Below are 11,120 nucleotides of genomic sequence, written 5' to 3' on the forward strand. Positions count from 1 at the left end.
GCTTGCATAAAACTGATATAGCAAGCCAGGAAACAGATTTTGTCTGGCTGGTTGATAAGCAGCTGTAGGTGGAGCTACACCCTGAAATTAAAGGAAATATATATGTTGTATCAAAGTGTTTCATGCCAACATTTTGCAGTTTTGTTTTCTTCACCTAGAATAGACTGATTTTGTTTTGATTTTGTGAATATATCATATCTAGAATTCCAGGCAATATTTAGCAATTATAAGTCGAGGAGTAAGTGGAGTAAGTGTTTAAAGCTAAACATTTGCATATTGTGTTCTGCACTTTCACCAATCTCTGCCAAAGCATTTCTTTGTACATATATTTTTGTATGTATTTTTTAACATACATACCCAAACCATTGTCTATTTACAGCGATGACTAGAGCTCTGAGTTTAAATTTTTTTATCTTTTTTTTTAAATTGTGTTGTGCTGCATCCCCTTAACACGTCCATTTTCTGGGGACATTATAGTGGTCAATTAGATATGTGATTATTTCAAAATTTGGATTTGAAACCTTGTCAGATTAATGTCCCATTTGAAGCAGAATAACCGCCCCTTGTTGCAAATGACCCAATTTGCAAGATAGGCCAATTTGGGCTATTTTACTTGGGTTATTTCAGGTCTGTTTACATTGCAGATTCTTCATCATAATGCAGCTGGTGATTCTGGGAAATGTTTCAGATGAAAAAATTGGTTAAATAGATATGCAGGTTGGGGCTCTTTGCACTATAATTAAAGTGTTATATGGAATGCCCAATTCTGTCTCAGTTGGGATATTCCCCAATCCTCTCTATACACAGTTGTTAAAAGATCTCAGATTTTGAAGAATTAAGGTGTGCTATCACCTGCTCCCATACTTCATGTCTCTGCAGGATGATGAGCGACTCTTTCCTCTTCATTCCAATAAATATAATTAAGGACGTTTTTCGTGTGCCATCCGTTCTTCGCTCCCGCTGACATGTCACAAACGCTGTGCTGATAAAATCATAGGTGTTGTCGTAATCCTCTATGATTTGACGCTCATTTTAATTCTCCACTGGCTTTTGATCAGAAGACATTTCCTTCTTTTTGAGTCCTTTTGATCTGCAGATGAGCGGTAATTACCAGTTCATTTACATTTCAGTCTCTGCTTTTCAGTGATTAAGTCTGTGCAGAGGGGTTCTGGAATCGGAAGCAGATCAGAGGGAAACTTATAGACACAGTATCTAGGGCAGTTCTTTATTTAACCACTCTGGCTAACTTAACTCTTCAGCTTCTTTTACCAAAAAGAGTTATACAGCACCCTTACACTTGGGAATCTATTCACTAAGAGCTGATTAGATGCTGGTTCGGTTGTAACAGTTTGACTGGTCTTAAGGGACACTGTGGACCATTAAAGCACTTTAACTTGCTGAAATGCTTTGTGTGCATAGTGTGTCTCCTCCCCCCAGCCCTGTTACTTCCTGGTTGTTTAGCTCAGTAGATCTGAACTCAAGAGACACAAATTGATCAGAGCGTCTGCCTTGCAAATACTTCTCTCATTGAGCTGCATTGCAAATTCTTTGGACAGTCACAGAGAGCCTGGGCTGGGGAAGACTTGCAATAGAACATACAACATATCTGCAGCTTTTGCAAGCTGTTTTAGTCCTATTTCCCCTTCCACTGGGAAAGAAAATGCATAAATAAATACATGGATGTCTTAATTTGGGGTACATCTTCTAAACGGTGATTTTGATTTTCGTTTTGGACAGTGGTGTGTCTCTTTCAGTGAATGTAACCCATTCAGCAATTCATAAGACCTTTTCGGATGGTTATTTCAACAGAAGTTGTGCTTCCATTTGGCTGCTGTTGACATCAGCAGAATCTCCAGATACCTTGGTTGACTCTGCAATGTATTAACAGTCGAATTGCAACTAAATTTGCATAATTGTGATGTACAAGTGACTGTCAGGATTATCAGTGGAATGAATGCCCCCAGATTAAATTGGCATTCAAATCTGCAACAAGGTATAACTACAGCCAGCCTTGCTGTGACTTTTTGTTTTAAAGAACACTTGTCCAGCCAAATAATATAAATTGAATAAGCGACGCAATTCAAATTCAGTCTTCCACCCCTATCCGTTTCTACTGTTGATCCAAAAGACGGTATAAACCCCCAATTAAAACCACTTTACAATTTATCCACAAAATGAGTGGACAAATCCTCCTTAATTACAAAATGACAGACTGGTTTGTGTTTGGACCAAGAAGTTTCCTTTTTATATATTATATACATATACTTAATAATTCTGGTTTTCAAAAACATACATCCAGACATGTAAAAAAAATATATATATTTTTTTTTTTTTATGCATGCTCAAATCTTTATTGTTTTTGCATAAAATAAATGTTTTGCAGAAAGCTGCACGATAAGCCGGCCTCTGTAACCACATCCCTTTAGCTAAAGAGGCAGGATTATGGTTCAGAATTCTGCAAAAACTTTGAGCGTTTCTTTTTACATTGTATTGGTGCCCTTTATCCCTGAACAGCTTATCGAAGGGTTCTTGGTCCTAGCCTTTTCTGTATTTGCATGATATTGCTGTACCCCTCTGAGATGCAGAAGGAATTGTGCAGGCTCCTTGTGATACAAGTGGAGTGCTGAAAACATGCCTAGATAGTAATCTTACCATACTTTTAGAATATATCAGAGATATAGGGTATATACAATAAACCTATAGTGAGTACACTGTAGCTGGTTGGCAGTAGGATTTTGTGACTGACTGCTTGGCACCCCGACCGGGTAGCTCCGTCAATCGCTGCTTCCTCGTACTTGCGAGCACCATAACCACCGTAAACCCCACGAACCGCTGCAGCTTGGTTGTGGTCTCACTGTCCTCCACCCACCCTGGGCCCAAGATCAGGATCCAGCTTCCAGTGGGTAGACGTCTCCTAGTCCAGAGAGCTTAGCAGGAACAGCTCTTAGAAGAGCTAGTGATTATACTCAGGGGCGTATTGTGATACTCCCAGAGTAACCTCTACCTTACATACCTGTCTCTTGCTCTCTCCTAAAGGGCAGCACTCTACTCCCTCCTCCAGCTTTGCCTAACTCCCACCTTATTTGGTTACTATTTCCTGTCCTATTGTGTTTTACACCTCACCTCCTATAGACTGTAAGCTTGTTTGAGCAGGGTCCTCTTCAACCTATCGTTCCTGTTTTTTGTAATTGTCCTATTTATAGTTAAATCCTGCCTCTCATAATATTGATAAGCGCTACGGAATCTGTTGGTGCTATATAAATGACAATAATAATAAAAATATAGCAATCCCCCAAATATCAGCCAAGACTTTATGAAGGGGTAAACAAATCTCTCTTTAATGGGAGCCACACTTGGCCTTATATGACAATCCCCATGGAAGGGGTACACCCACAGGGACCTTGTGGTGGACTGATTTGCAACTTCACAGACCAATAACAATAAGGTTACAAGGCACGACACTCCCACACACAGCACACAATCCCTCCCCACTGCCTGGGAGATAATTGGATCAGTAACTGTACTAATTCTAATCCGATTATCCCCAAGCACACAAATTTTACATCCCCTGATAGCCCTGATTTGGGTGACCAACATATCCAAAAATCACCCAGATCAGTTCAGGGGTTCAGGAATTTCCTGGAAGTCATTCATCTGACCAACCGCATGTTCCCATTTCCGAAAATAGTTCCATAGAATCGCGGTTAAGTGCCGCTTGGGAACCGACCGGGAACCGCAAAGTTTTCATGGCGAAAATAGTTCCAGGGCATTCGTGGCTAAGTCCCCCTATTCGCGGTTTTGGTCCATGCGAACAAGATGGACGCCACCTCGTGGTCGTCCATAGGAATTGCGGCCACCCAGACGAACACTTAGACCCCTGCGGTGGAAATTGTATCAATTAAGCTTGGCAAGCTCCATGGTGGTCTCTGGTTCGTGCGGCTACTCTGTTACCGAACCATATAATTCAACTAGACAAACTGAGACTTTTATATCACAGTTTACAGGGTCCATAGTCTGTGGGCAAGAGGCTGGCAAGCAGGCCCCTCCAAGAACCAGTGACTAGGTTTAGTTCGTCACAGATTTGATCAAATAAAGTGGTAAATGTATTAGGCTGTGTGGTGATTCTATTCGAAATGGTGTATTTTGAGAAGGTTGGTGTAGCCACTTTATCACAAATGCAGGACCAGTTTAGTATTTAGTTTGTGGGTTTTTGTTTTTTTCCACACACATGAATTCTATTTTTAATTAAGTGGTGATGGTGGTTGAAGCAACCCTTTGAATGTGGGATGCAAACGTGCTGTCCCCTGATTACTGAAAGAAAATAATTCTGCAAGATTAAAACACTGTTTTACTATTTCTGTAATATACTCCCTAAGTTCCATGTGTGAATGCCATCTGGCCCAGGAGCTTTATTTTAATACATTTAATTTAATTGCTGTAGCACTTTATTTGTATGGTCTAGGGAAGGGCAATGAGTGGTTCTGGAATGAACGGCTCTGTGGAATGGGCGGGCGCGAGGGTAGGCAGCGGCTTTCCGGAATGGAAGTGCGGACGGTGAGCAGAGACACGTGGTGGCCTGCCAGTTTGTCATTTTCCTGTGCAACCTCATTCCTGGGAGGAAGTAGTTACAGTTCACTTCCTCCCGGCATGCAGAGATAGAGAGACAGGCACCAGGGCAAAATTCTTAGTCTAATACTAGAGTTACCCTCTGCCCACACAGTCCCCCCTGTGGAAATGAAAGGATTCAAACACTTATTCCAACGCCTAAGTCCCTTAACAGTGACTCTGTCTCCTCAGTCATTGCAAGGGAGAACCTAATGCGCATGTACAACACTCAATGCTTTCCTATGAGAGATTTTGAAAAGGCAGGAGGTCCAGTGTTAAACTCTGTGAAACAGAAGCAAACACCTCTAGTGAGTGTCTAGTCACCAGAACAACTACAGCTTATTGTATATATTCTGGTGAGTATAATCATTCCCTTCAGGCTTTTTGTAGTAAATGCAGTGTTTTACATTACAGCCTAGGCATATGTTCACTGGCCACTCCTCCGATAACTGCTAGAGGTGCTTCCTGGGGCAGTGCTGCCATTCATTGTCTCCACCCGCTGCATGGAGACACTGAGCTTTCCTCATAGAGATGCATTAAATTGGCCAGGGTTAGTTGGCTTGTGTTGGCTCTGCCCCTGATCTGTCTCCTTCACAGTCTCAGCCAATCCAATGATTTCCAATGGGAAAGTATTGTGATTGACTCGGATCAACACTTCTGATAATGTGCGCAAAACAGACAGAGGGGGAGGGGGGGCGGTAGATGGTCAATGAGATGAAGTGATCTGGGTGCCTAGTGTCAATTTAACAGGTCTACCTATTTCTAATCATTTACTTACACAGTCACCACTCATTTCAGTAAACATATTTTAATTCTTGATGTTTGGTTTTTAAATTTCTATACTTTGGGGGAGAGGGGGGGGGGGAGAGAGAGAGAGAAACACACTTGGGTTTGATCTTGATCTCTGTTTTCATTGTCTAGTCACTTTATAAGGAACACAATTTCATCTATATACTGTACTATTATACTACTTCATAATACTATTACTTCAAATGTAGATGAACAGTTATTCAGTAAAGACTAAAAAATACAGCATGCATGATTAAATCTGTGTGCATAGCCACAGCTGCAAGTGCAACCACAACATCTCACCCATGCAGTCTTTAAACCACAAATTGTGGTATGCCAAATTCGTCATTTATGGGTGAAGGAAGCCATCTTCAGGTTAAGTATCTCTCTCAATCTATACAATTGCTAATCTCTCCTGTAAATGTTATATAGAATTTGATGAGCTGCCCTATCCCCCTCGTAATTTGATGATTGTGAGTCTATTTTAGCTCCACTCTTACCAAAAGAGCACAAACTAGTATTAGTCTGTTAGTGAATCTCTTCAACACAAAGCTTTAATGGTGATTTAATGAGATCTCTCAGTTTTTAGTGCTTTTGTAAGTTTAGTGAATGTGCTGCATCACTCACTTTGTGCTGGTAAAGTGGCTCTCACCTCAAACTTCTCCTAGTTTCCATTTTCAGAATCTGTTTGTCATTTCCGATCTATTTTCTCTTGAAAACATTGAAGACAATGGAATGACTTAAGAGAAGCTCCACCCTTTGTTAAGATTGTCAAGCATTAAAAAAATACAATAAATAGATAACAAATGACGAAAAGAAGAACGGATTCTGAAAGAGGAAGAGAATAAAAGAACGGTAACTTAGAGGTGACAGCCATTTTAAATTGTCTATCCTGCTAGAATGGAGGAGAATCAGGGGTCTATACAAAATCTCCAGCCTTTGGGAGAAACATGTACTGTATTCAGAATATGCAAGAGAGGATATTTATGAAAGAGTGTCAAATTAGTAGTCGTGGAGCAATTCCCTCATTTCCATGGCGATTGCACCATGTTTACAATTCTGCTCCACATTGAGATTTGCTCTCATTCTATTTGATGAAATACCCAAAACATTAGTTTCCCCTCAAATAAGATCCCATCACACTCAGGCAGAGGTTTTTTATTTTTTATTTATTGAACTTTTCATTATACAAAATGTTCCAGTAATCGCTGCCAGATGAAATCACATGCACATTTGACATACGGTAACCAGAAACCAAAACAGCAGGTTAAATGCATTCCAGCATTGATGTATCACTGTGCATTTATTCTTGCAAAGCATTATAGGGGTTTATGTGCTAGACTGTGGACCGAACATCTTGCTTGTATTTTCAGTTTGGCTGTTTAATAATAATTGAAAAAAATAAAATAAAAATGATATCTATCCTTTCATGAGAAAAAAAAAATATCAAGAGGAAACGTTTCCTTACTTAACCCTGAATTGTAGTGAACTGATATTCCAATTCCAAATTCAAGGTACACTATGGTCACTAGAGCCATTACAGTTTAATATAGTGGTTCTGGTTTCTATAGGTTATCCTTGCAGGCATTTTAATGTGAACGCTGGCTTTACAGAAAAGGAAAAAAAAAAAAGTTCTCATTGCTATGTAGTAACAGCTCTAGGTGCCGTCACTCAGACGGCCACTAGAAGTGTTTCCAATCTCAGTGCTGCACGGTGTGCAGGACCTGTGTTCAGTGTCTCCATACCCTGCATGGAGAAGCTGAACGTTCTCCAACGAGATACTGATTGGTGTAGCATGGCGTTTTACCGTCAATGCGCAATAGCCTCCCAATGCTTTCCTATGTGAAATAATTGGATTGGCTGAGATCAACAAGATTAATGATCTAAGCCAGGGATAGGCAACCTTCGGCACTCCAGATGGTGTGGACTACATCTCCCATAATGCTTTTTTTTTTCTTTAATTCTTTATTTATTCCAGTACAAGACATCACAAGTAGTATACGTACAGCAACATAGGATTCTGAATAAACAAGCATGTACACTGATCATGGCATTTTACAGTAGCAAAATTAGTGAACAGGCAAGGTCACACAAATCCCGTAACCAGAGACCGCTAGTTGTATTTACGTCTCTAATTTTTAAGGTAGGTCACAACTCTATGTATGCTTGGATATCCCGTCTGGTTTTTAATAGTATATAAAACAGTAAACAGATAACATATGATATATGACTACCGCACACGTGCTGCAGAGAGAAGAAAAGGGATAAAACGACAGAGCTTAGTACACGAGCGTACTATTGTTCCCATGACTATCGTTATACACTTGTATTTCCATTATGTATGGTCGGACCATAAAAATAAGGAGCTAAGAGATGAAAGAAAAAGAAAAAATAGAGGAAGTGCTTCCCTTTCGCCGCTTTCCCCCATAGGAGTCTGTAATATCCCTCCCTGCGGGCCAGGTCAAGATAATACAATTCACCACCTTTCTCAAATGTCCCGAGAGGTATGTTTGGATGCCCTAATTCAACCTGCCTGTCTCAGTCGCTTGCAGTGCTATTCGTCCAGGGGCTCCAGATTTTATCAAATTTCTTCATTGCCCCCCTGACCTGTGCCGTCAGCTTATCCATTAGGAAAGTATCTTTTATTTTTTGTTTTACCATCGCTATTGTAGGGGTCTCCCTCTGCAGCCACACCTGCGCTAGGGCTCTACTAGCTGCCAGATTTATTTTTTGGACAAGGTTTTGTTCCATTCTTGTCCAACCATCCATGGATCTGGACAACAGAAACACCCATGGGTCTAGTTTCACCTCTCTGTCAAAAACTTCTTGCTGCAATGCAGCAATCTGTTTCCAATAGGTTTGTGCCTCCAGACATTCCCACCACATGTGTATATATGTACCCTTGTGTCTGCAGCCTCTCCAACACAGGTCCGTCGGGTTTTTACGCATTCGGTACAGCCTCACTGGGGTGGTGTACCACCGAACTAAGGTCTTATAGGATTGTTCCTGCAAGGAGACGCACACTGAAGATTTTGTCCCATAATGCTGGTAAAGCATCATGGGAGGTGTAGTACAAAACATCTGGAGTGCTGAAGGTTGCCTATGCCTGATCGAAGCCATATTGGCAGAGCCAGCTGCAGTGAGACTGGCACGGTGATGAAGAAAGAGTTTAATATCTTTACTACACTCTGAGGAGCCAAACTGTGACTATAGCAGAGTTGTAAAATTTTTCCACATCAGCTATTTTCACCTACATTTTGCAGGATTGCAATTCGCTACAATTGAGAGTTTAGTAGACAAACTCCTAAAGTTAGTTTTTTGTCAAGCAAGTTAGAGCTGTAGGAAACTGCCACAATCAGTTACTATTGAGCATTAGTTTTCAATGAACGGGAGCTGAACACCGGCCGGTTTTGAGAATTGCCAATTTATTTGAAAAAGGCTAAATTGTAGGGTAAACAACATCTGGAGAGATTTGATTTCTTCAGAATGCTGGAAACAGCAAGTATTTGCAATGCAGCTTTGTCAATCATCTTATACCTTCAAAATGCAGGCAATTCAGAAGCTCAAAAGGTGAAAACGTAGCACAAGAGCCAACTAAATCTGGTCAGGCATCAACAGGCATCCCAGTTAGTGAATTGACCCCAAATAGAGGACGACTTAAAAGAACACCACAAGCACCATAACCACTACAAGTACAGCATGACGTTATGATGCCAGACAGCCCAATGTAAGTATTTAAACGGTTTGTCAGTGGTTTGACTTCTTACCTGGGATCTGCCAGGCACCTCTATCTGCATCCAGAAGCTCCCTTCACAGAGCTAAAACTGGCTATAGTGGTTACGGTGCCAGGAGTGCCCTGGAACCCACCCCCATTTACGTAATCAAATTGATTGGTAACAGTTTGACTTCTATCCAGTAGTCTGGTGGGCACTCCTTCCTGCCTCTCTGTAGCTTAAAGTGGGAACTGAAAGCTCTTAGCAGGAGCTTCCATTAGCTCTCCTAAGCCAAGCGCGGCAGTACATGCTAGCTCATTGCCGAGAGTATCAGCAGATCGCTCTCAGCCAAGGGCAAGAGAGCTTCTTGAGTCAGGAAAATGCACTCAAAAGATCATAAGTAAAACATTAGCAATGTTTGAATAATTTCGGTGGGAGAAGGAAGTGTACTCATGGCACCATAACTGTACGAGAAGTTATTAATAATCAGGAGACCAGCATTACTCTAGATGTAAACTAACACAAATGTGCGTTTGTGCAGCATGTTTTAACCATTTGAGTTTCTAAACTGCATGAATATTGAAAAACGTTAACAAAAAGATCACACACACAATTATAGGTTCACCAAAGGAGACCCAAACAAAAACAGGCCAGCAAGGCTTAGTGATAACAGCCACTGCACTCAAAGATGATATGATCAACACCTCCCAGACTGACCTAAGGCATGGCAAATGTACGTCACATGCATCGGGGATGCCAAAGTGCCCAGGGTGTGCTAGGGTGATATTCTAGCCTGTAAATCCTATGTATCATTTATCTGAAAACAAATAAATGCTATGACCAATTTCAGGAACAATTCCAGAAACAAGTTATCTATCAAATCCCAGCTCCATAAGTAATAACTGGGCTCTCAGACCCCTTGCAATGTAAAATAAATGAATACATTACATGCTAGCTTTAGTACAGAATGCAGAAGTAGTATAATCGTCTTGCCCTATGAAAAGTCCCTCACATTCAGATTCAGCCACGGATAACAATATGAAAGACAGTCAGTGGGACTTGAATAACATTAAACCTTTTTAGTGGAAGAGAGATCAATCTATACACCATCTTGCATTTAAAGACACAAAGGGCATTTGTGTCGTAAACTCCACGTTGCCCTCTGAGTGCCTCATTGCTTTCATATCATAAACAGGAACATAGCATAAAGATCAATACATTTCTCCACCCTCAGCTCATTTATAAGGGTAGGAGATTCTAGTCTTTTCAACACAATAAAATAACCTGATACTGCTGGGAAGGAAAAAAAACAGTACATGGATAGGCACTTACATGAACAAAGAAATATACAATAAATCATTTAAAGCTCAAACAAACACATGGTTATGTAACATTTTGCCAATAGATGATCTGCTGTAACCTAGTACTGAACCATATTTAATGCCTTGAAAACTAAACTCAAAAACTGGCTTAATAAACCATTCACAGAGGATTATTCGCTAAACAGTGCATTGTCAGGCGCGGACCATTGACAACATTTTAGCTGGAATGGCTGTCTGGCAAATAAAACACTCACTTTTTGCAATGATCAACAACGTACGGTGTAGAATAATTTAAAAATGCTTTTCTCCCCCCCCCCCCCCCTGTGAGACAGGAGTGGGCTGCTAAAAACATTCATCAGTTCAGTGTGAGTTCAAATATAGGGATAACCCTTTGAGACATAGTGAATGAGTCAGAGAGTTCACACAAAAAACAAATTGTGTTACTCATCAATCAAACTTTTTCTATATGTGCAGTTCCTGTCTCATTGTAAATAAAATCAGAAAGGATCGGTTCACAGCTACCTTGTTAAAAAAATTGTAAAAAAGGTTTTACATTAGTATGATAACATTGCTTTAATAGTGTTTATTAATGGGGTTAGAAGTTATATATTACATCACATTATATATCTATCATTCATCGATTTAGAACAAATGAAAGCTGCATTGCATATGGTCTGAAAAATAGCTTACT

This window comes from Pelobates fuscus, chromosome 7, assembly GCF_036172605.1.
Source record: "Pelobates fuscus isolate aPelFus1 chromosome 7, aPelFus1.pri, whole genome shotgun sequence".
In the NCBI taxonomy this organism is placed as follows: domain Eukaryota; kingdom Metazoa; phylum Chordata; class Amphibia; order Anura; family Pelobatidae; genus Pelobates; species Pelobates fuscus.